Source organism: Aptenodytes forsteri, unplaced genomic scaffold (assembly GCF_000699145.1).
Source record: "Aptenodytes forsteri isolate BGI_AS27 unplaced genomic scaffold, ASM69914v1 Scaffold176, whole genome shotgun sequence".
NCBI lineage: Eukaryota > Metazoa > Chordata > Aves > Sphenisciformes > Spheniscidae > Aptenodytes > Aptenodytes forsteri.
This window is the reverse complement of record NW_008794853.1, coordinates 1,288,701-1,300,467: the sequence shown is the minus strand read 5'-3', so window position 1 is coordinate 1,300,467 and position 11,767 is coordinate 1,288,701.

Here is an 11,767-nt window from a genome sequence, read left to right as displayed (position 1 = left end):
ATGTCTTTAATAAAACATCACCCAGACTTTGTTTGGAGCATAGGTGGAAACGTGTGTTTGTATGAATATATTTATGTGTGCATGTATATGCTTTGTATACACAGATTTAACTACACTATTTGGGTTTTAGAGCCAATCCTTCAAACATTGCTCTTCTCATTTGGGGTCATTCTGTGTAAAAATACTATCGCTTCTATCAACAGACAGTCAATAACAACTTTCTTTCTTTTTTTTTTTTTTTTTTTTTTTGCATGGAAAGAACCCAGTTCCTACACTTCAAAGTGCTTGAGTATTCTGGGCACCTGCTCCTGCCTTTTATTCACAGATCCAAAAGAAAGGTTTAGGAGAGCCACTCCTTTCTCCCAGCAACTCTCGATGTGTTAGGTGCAATAGTGATTTCTTTTCTTCCATCATCCATTTTCAGTACATTATTTTATGTATGTGTCCAACAGCCACATGGTTCTCAGTGAGCATTGCCAGGCTTCCCCAGTCTGCTAACCCAGTTTTGCTGGAACAATGAGAAGGGATAATGAAAATTAAAGTTTTGCATCTGTAGAGTGGCACACTGTTGTTCCAGAGCAGACAAGGAGAATTGCTTATTTTTTTTCTATGGGCAGATATAATTCATAATGGCAAACAGAAATGACTAATACAGAAAGCTCTGTGCAAATGACTACCTGAAGCAAAATGGTGGTAAAAAATAGGAGATAGTAATTTATTTAAGTGACTATTATTCAGCATGTCTCCTTTCTTTGCATCAGATTTACCTCACACTGAACAGGGAAATGCATAATTCTGCTGCTCAGCAATGTCTTGCAGATGACTCAACTAGGTTTGTCTGTTTCCATAAAACTTTGAATTTCAGGTCTCAAAGGACTGATATAGTGCAGAGTCCCATTAATAAATGTTTCTGATTCAGATATCAGGGGATTGCAGCCTTTCCATGTCTTATGCTAATCCTTCTCTTTCTTCTGGTTTGATGCTGTAGAAACACAGAACTTAACCAAAAAAGGTGAAAAGAATACATGACATCATCACTAAGCCTCAGGCACTTATACATTAAGTAATCTATGAGAGCCATAAACAGCTGACTCCCACATTTTACTTAAACCCCTGTAAAATATGTGCCAAATTAAAGCTTGGAAGCTTTTGTTTACAGAGGAAAAGAAAATTGAATCCCAGTTCCAATGGCTGAAGAGCTCAACATGATGAACATGCTCAACATGTGGACTGTGAGTTCACAACTTAGCATTTCTTTGACAATATTTCTTTGTGCCAGCAACTTAAGGTTCTGTTTTCTAACAACACTGCTCTATACCAGGGAATAGAGGCAGAAAGAACTTGTTCTAAGTAGAGCTGCGTAAAACTGCTCATTGTTTGAAAATGCCGATTTCTCTTCCAAAAGAGATTTTTTTAAAAAAAATACACTTTTTTTTAAACTTTCATGAGAAATTTTCACAGACCTATGACAGAATTTTAGCCCTGGAGTGATAGAGATCAGTTCTATTATTCTTTTCTGCTGTAAATGACTGCTCTGGACTATTTAATGAGACAACTTAGGTTTTTGGCAACACTAAACTTCCCCCCTCATTATTTCTTTTCCAACCAATTTTGTCTCATCCACTTACTTGATGAACAAGATACTGCCTAAGTCACTAAGATACAATATTATATGACAGCATTCACAGAAATAGCTACCTACATTCACCTCTCTTAATTGACCATTGTATTTCAAGGAGTGTCAATAAAGGATTCTGAAAAACAGGGCTTGAAGGAGTCATTGAGATGATGCCCTGCCACCATCCATGAGCAGGTATCCTTATGCCATCTCTGAAATCATTGTTCACAGACCTCCAGTGAGTGAAATTTCCCATTTTCTCTGGCAAATGGTAAGACAGCTTCACTATTCTTGTCATTAAAGGGTTTTTCCCAAAGACTAAATGAACTTTCCCGTTTACTTCTTGTCATAGCTCCACTGGACACAGAGGACGGTTAATTCCACCACTCTTTGCAGCCCTTTTATGTAAATGAACTTTCCCGTTTACTTCTTGTCATAGCTCCACTGGACACAGAGGACGGTTAATTCCACCACTCTTTGCAGCAGCCTTTTATGTATTTGAAGATTGCTATTACATCTCCCTTCACCCCTCACTTCTCTAAACAATCCACTTTCAGTCTCAAGACTGGGGGATCCTGGTGCATGAATGCAGATTTCTCTACTTTCCACGTCACATGGCTGTCTTGCTTCCCAGTGCCCAGAGCAGAGATCCTGGCAGCAGCTGATCAGTACATCACAGTTTTGCTCAATGAGTTTTACCTGGCACGTGGCTCCCTGGTCGTAAGGCAGTGGAAAGGGACAGTGAGGGAGGGGGAACAATAGCATGGTTCTCCATTCCTAGATAAGGATATGAATGTGTGACCCATATGTTTATGTGATACAACTATTTTAATCAAAACGTCATGTGAAATACAGTCATTTGACTTGGAGAAATTTAGGAATAGAATATCAAAACAGTATCCTTTATCAGACAGACGTGATCTTGTTTAAAAACAAAACCAAAACCACACAGCAGGTTTTTCAATAGGACCTATTTTCCATGAATCCCGATGGCTGGAAATTGTTTTATTTTTAGCCTCTCAACTTTCTTGTGTGGCCATGTGAAGCTACTTGAGTTTAGTAACTCATGCGATAATTTAGCATGCTCAGTTTCTTTCACCTCATTCATGCAGGTGTTTTGTCATAAATTGCTGGTATGCAGGATCTCAGGCTTGATATTGTAATGCCAAATATTGCAACCCTTTAGGCCAATGAAAATCTTTAATTGTCACTGCTTACATAAGCTCAATTTGTATAACTCATATAAGCTGGATGTCTGCAGCCTGAAAGAATGCAACCTGGCAGAAGACTACAGTAATAATGGGCCAGCTAGAAAAAGTGTCATTATTAGCAGAAAAATCATGGCATCTTGATTCTAATTTTTTTCCAAAGACAGCTAAACCATACAGTGCAATGGATTGTTCCAGGCACATTTTGGAGTCATAAGCCACAAAATAAAGGCAAAGAAACTAACAGAATTAAACAGGAAAAATGTGATTTGTTAAAAGATACAGCATCTGGACAGTCTTGTTCACTCCAGGTCCTGCTCTCTGGTCTCTGGAAAATTTCAGTATTCCCTCCATTTTTCTGTATCTCCTGTAACATATTTTTTTCCTGAATTCCCTGTATTTTTTTATCTGTTCTTTTGAGTGACTAAGGTGTGCAGTCAGAAGCCATAGTTGGTTACACTTCTCTTATTATCCTCGAGAAGTGGGAATAGCCAAGAGCTGGCTGATCCTTTATTACTATGTTCAAGGAAGTCAAGTAAAAACCTCCAAAACTACAATCAGTAAAATTGGCTTCCTCACGTGAAACTTTCCCTGATTACTTTTTTTTCCTTATCAGTCAGAATCCGTTTTGGGCGAGCTTCAAATACAACAGTACTGGCAGCCAACTCCCCTTACACAGTAGACCCAGGCTACCTACTACTAGTCTTAATCATCCTGTGACAGAAACAAAACCAAACCAGGCCAACCCAGAGACTGAGTCCCCAAAAGAGAGTATCATTAAGCACATCTGTCTCAAACAACCTTGTTCCATGGCTCATAAAGCATAAGCATACCACCCAACTTGTAGAAATGTAGATTCAATTAAAATTACGCAGATTGCCTCATTACAAAAGCTTGGTAGGATTATAAGGGATGTGATAAATGAACCCAAGCTGATCTTGAACTACTGTGACACTTTTTCCATGGAAAGGGTCTCCAGACTTCTGTTTTACTTTTTCTAACCACATTTATCATCCACAGAAGAAGCCTTTTCATTTGTCTTAGAACTGCATTATTCCACACTGAGCTGCCAACAGCAACAGTTCATTTGATTTCATTTTAATAAGAAGATAAATGACCTTTGGAGAAAATAGCCAATTAATAAATACTAAGATGAATTAGTAGAGGCTCTTCAGTTATTTCTGAGATATAAACATGTGCTTATTTCCAAAATACTTGGAGATTGAGGCAAAACCACCAAGTGTATGATAATTCCATTCCCTGAAGGTCTCTGGCTCCAGTTTTATAGGGAGAGAGAAGACCTAAAAAAATCCAAGATGGCTGGAGTGACATTTGCCCTGTGCATCAGTTTCAGTTTCATCAAAACAAGAGAAAAATTATGGAGAAGGCGTATTCGTTCTGGCTTAATTCCTTTTCCCCCAAGTCTTTACAGTTATTTCATTATTCCCAGTATACTTAGGTTCTCTCCAGCTGATTGAATATCTAACCCATTTGTCATATATTCCTTTTAAAAGTGAATTAAATCTGGCAATAAAGTCTTAATAAATAAGATGCATATAAAAAAATGTTTATAAAACGCACTAGAATGACTGGCCCAGTTTTATAAGGCTATTCAAAGCACAGGCCCAATAAAAGCAAAGCTCCATAAATATCACCTGCTTTGGGAATTGTGCAAGTATAGCCTTAACATTTGGAACAATTCTGCATTCTTGAAATTGTGTGTTATTTAGCAGCTCTTCTGTAAGAATAAGGTGAAGTGCCTCTACCTTACGGTAGCTTACAGATTCCATATCTCCTAGCAAATGGTCCAGCACCACAGTGCTCTGTGTTTTTCCAAAACTAAAGACTTGTTCTCAGAAGACTCTAGCCCACTTTGCAGAGGTAAGAAAATAGGTGGCACTCTATATACACAGCATGTAGGCATAGGTGCCTCTGAAAAATGTTCCTTGAAAACCTAACACAGAGTAGTAAGTCATTTGAAGTCAGGCAACAAGAAACACTGAGTATAGGAGTATGTCTGTAGGAGGCAACTCCCACACCTCTCTCAAGCCTGAACCTATAAAATGTAGTGGCATGTTAGGTGCCTCCATTACTGTCAAGTTACTACCCAATCTAGGTACCTATATAAGCAGGATTAATTCTTTTTAAAAGGGGCTATGGTGGCCATTACCTTTAGATAATTATCTAAAATACTGCTCAGCATGCTAATCCAGAAGATAGTCGGCTTGGGTCTATCTGACAGTAGCTTGAGTGCATTCAAACCCACATCCTCGAAAAATGTCTTAAGTGTAGTGCTACGAAGGCAACGCAAGAACAGCCCTGTCTCCAGCTGTTTAAGTGGGCTAGCTGCTGTGCACCAACAAACAAATACGTAAATGCAAGGTTCATTTCATGAACAGAAAAGAGAGCAAGAAGGAGTGGTCAGTTCTAGATTCTGGTCTTTCCTTAGTTCTGGGATTTGGTTTTGATTTAAACCTGGTTTTGGCTTTCTAGCATGAAATGCATAAACTACACAGCAGCAGCTTCCCCCACTTTAAATAGACGACCCAAAGCACCAAGTCAGAGAAACTAGTCTCCTCCCTTTGTAATTCCTGTAGCTTTAGTAGCCTGTCCTCAGCTAAATTAGTTTGTGGCTCCATCACTGTTGCACTCTTCTGACAGTATAACCATTTGACTCCTCCAAGTTGAGGTAGGCCCCCACACTTTCTGAAGAAATGTTGTAAATAGAGCTGGACACCTGCCTCTCCGCTTGTATTTTCAAACAAGAAGTGACTTGCTACTGTGTTGTTTGCTTAACTCCATGAAACAAATCTCTCTTCTACTAACTGAGGGGTTGATGTAGGAAATGACACACATGGAGCTTCCTCCCTTTTTATTATGCTCAATTTTAATACAAATTGTACCAAATTTTGTGGTACAAAATGCCATCAGGATCTGACCCTGAAGGTTTATAACAGGTACTGTACATTGCACACTGTCATTTCTAATGTACCTTATTCCTGACTTGTAAGGTTAACAGCTATGGTAGAGCCTCCACGAATGCAATCAACTCAATAGTGTATTTAACAATTATTTCACTGGATTTGCATAAAATCTTAGAGGCCATTAGTAGATTCCAATAAATGCCTTAAAGGTGAGTTGCTTCAAGGTCTGCTACCATACCTCCTGGGCCACCCAGTCCTCCCTCATAGTCACCTTTTAATATATTCTCCAGAAGAGACAGAGCCATTTTACATCTGGGAGGAGTGCCTCATCTCTTTATCCAAGGAGAAGACTTTAAAGTAACCCTCCTGACTAATCTCTCTCAAGCACCACAGACTGCTGATTTGTGAGGTGACTATCTTTCATATATACCACATCCAGGCCAGATGTCTCAGCTATTGTAAACCTCATCATGACTTAATGGGACAGTTAAAAATTCTGTGCATTTAGCAAAATTCAGAGGTCATTAGAATCAAACATAAGGGAGAGAATGAAATAAATTAAAAGTCATACCACAAGCTCTGATATGGTATGATACATATGAAAAACAAACTCCATCACAAGGCAGAGTGAAATATTTTCAGATAACCTGGCAAGTTTTATCTTGAAAATAGGAGATTTTGTTTAGAAGTATGTACATATAAGCAACATTAAAACATTGGGACAATTACTTTATATTTTTCAGGAAAAAAATTTCCTCTTGAATTGATAGTTTCCATATGTAATGTTGTGGAAGCAATGCATAATTATGTGATACTCATAGCATATAAAAGGATGATTACATTTGTGCTTATTCTTATTTTTTAATGTTGCTTAAATTAGATGAGTAATAAAAGCTTATTTTATGAGAGAAGGAAACCTACAATGACATTTCTCTTGGGAAAGACTCTTTCTTTGTTGTAGTATGAAGAGTTAGACGGAACAATATTTATTGACTATTTCAGTCAATCTGTTGCCAATTACTTCTGACTTATTCTGTGTTTGAACCAGAATCTCTCTTTAACTCCTTTAATAATAGCTAGTGATATTATTCCCTAGCCTCTGAAGTACAACCCTGATATCAGAAAGTAAGCATCTAAAGTGTTCTACAGTAAACTTTACAGTTATTTAGCTCAGGGGTCACAGAAGACTGCCATTTAATCCATCCCCTAAGCTGACTCTTCCTCATGCTCTAGACAGTCGTTTTCTCTATATCCTGTTATTGGAGGAGAGCTTTCAGAAATGTTTTCATAGTGCTCCTCAGTTGTGCTGGAGATAGCAATCTGCATTTGGCTCATAATCTCACCACTGTTTCTCTGTCCCACAGACATTCTTTAAAGCTTTTTTTGTGGAAAAAGAGTAGCATTTCTTGCATGAAACTTCTTGCATAAGGAGACCTCCACAAATAACATTTATGTAGAAATTTTGGGTTGCACATCTTGTGGGATTTAAAAAGAAGGTTAAGTTTTTGTAAATGAGTTTTGGCCTCAATCAGCAAGTAAACCAGTAAATTATCAGTAAAGAAGCCTGAGGTCTCTTTGGAGCTGTTTAACTTGAGTAAATCTTTTCCCTGTTCTTGTGTATGTCTTTTCTTCTCTACAACTTTCCTCCCTCTTCCAACTTTCTAACAACCCCTGTGATGCTGATGTTCTTTATTATACCTTTGTGAAACGGCTAGAAAAACTGGGATCCTAACCTTTATTTACTAATAAACCTGATTACATCAAGTATGTCAATTTGAAAGCATGTAGAACAGAATCACAGAATCAGAACTTGGCAGTTAGAGGATGTTTGTGTTTCCTTTTCATCCTCCTGACCCTTTTGTAGTTTTTGGTGGGTTAGCTTTGGGAAGATGATTTAGCCTGTTTCTTTATGTGGCCAGGTTGTTTGCAGCAACCTCTGTTCCCTCCCTGATCTCACCATTAACATCTTTGGTTATATTCAGGGCAAAGCAAAGGGACCAAACCCTGACATTATTGACATAAAGACAATCCGAGCCCACTTTTCTATTTGTACTGGGAGTTCAACAAAGTGGGCCCAAGAGAATGTGTATATATGAACTTTTTAGTATGTATTGGGAATTCAGGACTTCATAGGAGTATTTTTATATAGGAATTCACTCTCCTATCCTGGATGCAAAGGGAGACTGTGCTTACTCAAATCCCCTCTCATATGTTAGGTACCTTTCTGCTTTGGATATGCTTTAAATAGGTCTCTGCCCTACAGAACAGGATTTGCTGCATATGTTCAACTGTTCAAAACTAAAGGGAACATTTCACCTAGGCATGATTTTCAAATGCACGAATGATATTTAGACATTAACTCACCTTTTTATCTAGGAAAATATCTTTTCTGATTGCTTCTTTAGTAAGATTATCTTTGAATGAAGTATATCGCATGGCAGATTGTGTTCCAGCGTGAGTTCATGACATTGTCACCTGCACAAGTCACTGTCCACTGGTCAACCAAAAAGAAACCAGCAACTATTCCATATGCTTCTGCTAGGAGAAGAAGATACATCTTTCTTGTTTATAGATAGAGAGCTATTTAAACCTCTACATCAGCAAATACAATATGTATTGTCATCAAGAATTTAATATTTGGAAAGAAGAGAGTGGAATATCTTCCTTTGTTTTATAAAATTTTCCATCTTTTTATTACTTTCATTTCACTGTAAAGTCAAGTCACTATCTTGGTATCACCAACATTGTTATATAAGCAGTATGTTTTCCTTATTTGTAATTAATTCAATACTATATTTTTTACCTTTAGAATAAATCAGAGCTTTGTCACAGTCATGAGGTAGCCAGCAAATTAGTTTGGTCTCACTCCACAGAATATGACAGATTTATTTGTGATAAAACATGGATAGACGAAAAGTATTGCACAATAATCAGGTGGTAGATACATTGTAGATGGGTTTTCATGTTTAAGCTATGAGTTCTAAATGATCTTGTGCTGCAAGAACTTCATCTGCCCTGAATTTCATGTTCCATAACTAAGATTTCTAAGGAAATTTTTCATCTATTACACAATGCTGACAATCACATTGACTTTGCATTGTACATTTACAGGCAATGTGTAGGTACAGTTCTTTTTTAAAGTAAACTTAGATAGTTTTTCTAAAACACAGCCTTTACTATAAATTATTTTGAAAGAAAAAACTCACAAATTTTAATTAGTAGGAAATACAGAGTTATCTGTACATTAGACTTTTGATAGATTTGGAAATAGGATTTGAAGGTTATTATTTGTGATGTGAGCTTATTATTTACTAGACAAAAAAGAAGAAGAGACCAGGAAGTCATCTATCAGTGGCCTTCATTTGACATTTCTGTTTTAATGAAGGCCCTGGCTGAAACAGATAGCTCCATCATGAAAATTAAATCGTTCCTCTGCACACCACCTCTGTGTGTATCAATAGGGCTGTAGGTTAAAAGTACCGACATTTAGCTGTATAATTTTTCAGACGCAGGAAAATTCTGGACAAATCATTCTGAACCTTGTGACTTAATCCAATCAACATTTCAATGCACACAACAACAACAACAGCAATGACAGTGCAGTCTGAAAAAGGCCAATGGAAAGAGTGACTAACTTCACTCTACCCAGCGAGCTTTAGGAAAGGAGTAAGTCACAGTTGCTTGAGGAGACGGGGGGGAGAGGGAGATTGAACTGATACAAAGGCCACCCTCTTGAACTCCGTTCTGCTCTGGTATCTGTTTTGTAATTTTCCCACTTGATTTTTGTGTTAATGAAGCTCATTTAAGATAAGCCATATGCCAATAGTTGTTTAATTCTGCCAACCTACTGACAAGGGAAATTAACACTTCCCTTTCCTTCTCTGTTAAAGTCAAACCAGATTCACTCAGATATTTTGTTTCTGTCACATGGACTGACCTGTCTTCTCAAATGGTTGTAACACATCAATCCATCTGATAAAGGGCAGTTTAAGGAAGGCAAAGCATGGCACTGTGCTCTTTAATCTGTCAAGGCATATTTTCCTTTGCTTTTGAAATGTTCCAGTATCCTCTGTCAAAGGCAATTTTTTGTATTTCACCCTAGCATTCATATTAATTAATTTTTAAAATATAATTGCCCAGGACAATGCCAGTTGTGAAGAACACTTCTCACCTGTCTTATTTTGTTGCTGATGCTGTAAGTATATTGTATCTGAAGCTGCTTTACATTTTGCAGACAGAGAGGACGTTTTAGTGGTCAAAACAGGTGAAAGGAAGTTAAGACTAAAGCTAGATTTGCTTGGCTTCTTTAAAACTTTTTGTTTCTCTGCCGCAGGATTTCTTTGCATTTTGATGACACTTTCGATAGCATGTATAAGTCAGAGGGAAAAGTGGCTGATTTTGTCAATAATCCAAAGCTCCTAATGGCGGTTTAAAGAAGAGATATTTTATTGCATCTGGAAGATTAGTTTTGTCACAGAAAAAAGCAAAACTGACTTCAGCAAAGAAACATTCCTACCTTTTATTCAGCTCTTGCTGAAAAGCTTGCAAAAAAGTTTCCCATTAGCTGCATCTAACTGGGGTTTCCATGTTGGCATTTAATGCACTAAGAGCATTGTTTGTCAAATTTGCTGTGGAAAGTCCGATTATTGGGCAAAATTACTAGGATCTGCCCCCTGCTCTGAGGCTGAACTGGTTTGACCCCTTTTGGTGGGTCACTTTGTTGATTTCCAAAAGCAGCTTCTGTTTCTGGATTCCATCTTTCATAAAAGTTGTGCAGTGAGTCGTCAATGACACTTACGCTTTTCTGACTCCTGTACATACAAGACTTAAAATATACTTTCTTTATGTAGTGTGCCTGTCAAATAAAGGATGTAATTACTCAAACTTTCATTTTAATATATACCCAGATTAAATACTCACAGCATAATGAATAATTCATTTAAAGGCTTCTGAAAGTAATTAATATGATCTAATACCAATGTTTGGTGGTCGCGCTTGTTTGCCTGATAGAAAACACACAAAAGCACCAGTCATGACCTTGAATGATTTATAATCTATGGCACTGACACTCAGACAGAGAGGCAGTGTAAAACAGAGCCCAAACTAATGAGCTGTGCTGCAGCTGGAGAAAGGAGTCAGTAGCAGAAATTAGGAGGTAATTACCCAGTGGCACAGATGAAGAAAAGGCAACATCAGTGGGACTTGGCTAAAAACAGTTGGAAACATTCATACGGAATGTCTTACTAATTCTCTTGCTAAGTCTATGTGGAAACTGGGTCCAGATCCTGTGTTACGCTCTACATTGCTATCTGGCAGTTGCCTTCTCCACTAGAAATATCAGCCTGCTCACCTACAGGCCTCACTTGCATGAAATAAGAAAAAGTGACACCTTGCCCTTAATCAGAGCATTTTCCCATGTAATGGATCTACTCTGTTGAAATGTTTTTATAATTCAGGTTTAAGTCCAGACTCCATGTATTTAAATCCAAAAGGGTGAAGGACACAGAAGAAAGAGGCACATAATAATGCATCTTCATACTTATGGGACAGAATTAGGGGACACACAGAAAGTTGAAATATCAGACTCTAGGATGATTGAGTAATCTCTTGTTTAGTACAAAACACACTCGGGGTTATTACATGGGCAAGAAATATGATTAAAACTAATTTTTGAAAAATCACTTCCCAGATCATAAAATGTATAAATAATCTATAAAGCAACATTTGGTGTGGAGTATAATTAAGCAGACTTTACAACGTAACAGTAAAGTTTGTTTTCTAAAGATTGTTTGCAAAGAAATGCCAGTTTGGATTGCACTACAGACTGCATTGCTTGAAAACGTGGGTTATGAGATTTGAACAGCATGCCTTAGGTTGAAGTTACATCAGAGGGACAACATGAGATGAGCAGACTGTCACCTGTAAGGTAAAGCAAAATAGTCCTACCCCAGAGGAATTCAGCTGAGCAACACCATTATAACTTCATGTCATCCCAGTTTGAGGACTCCACAAATGCT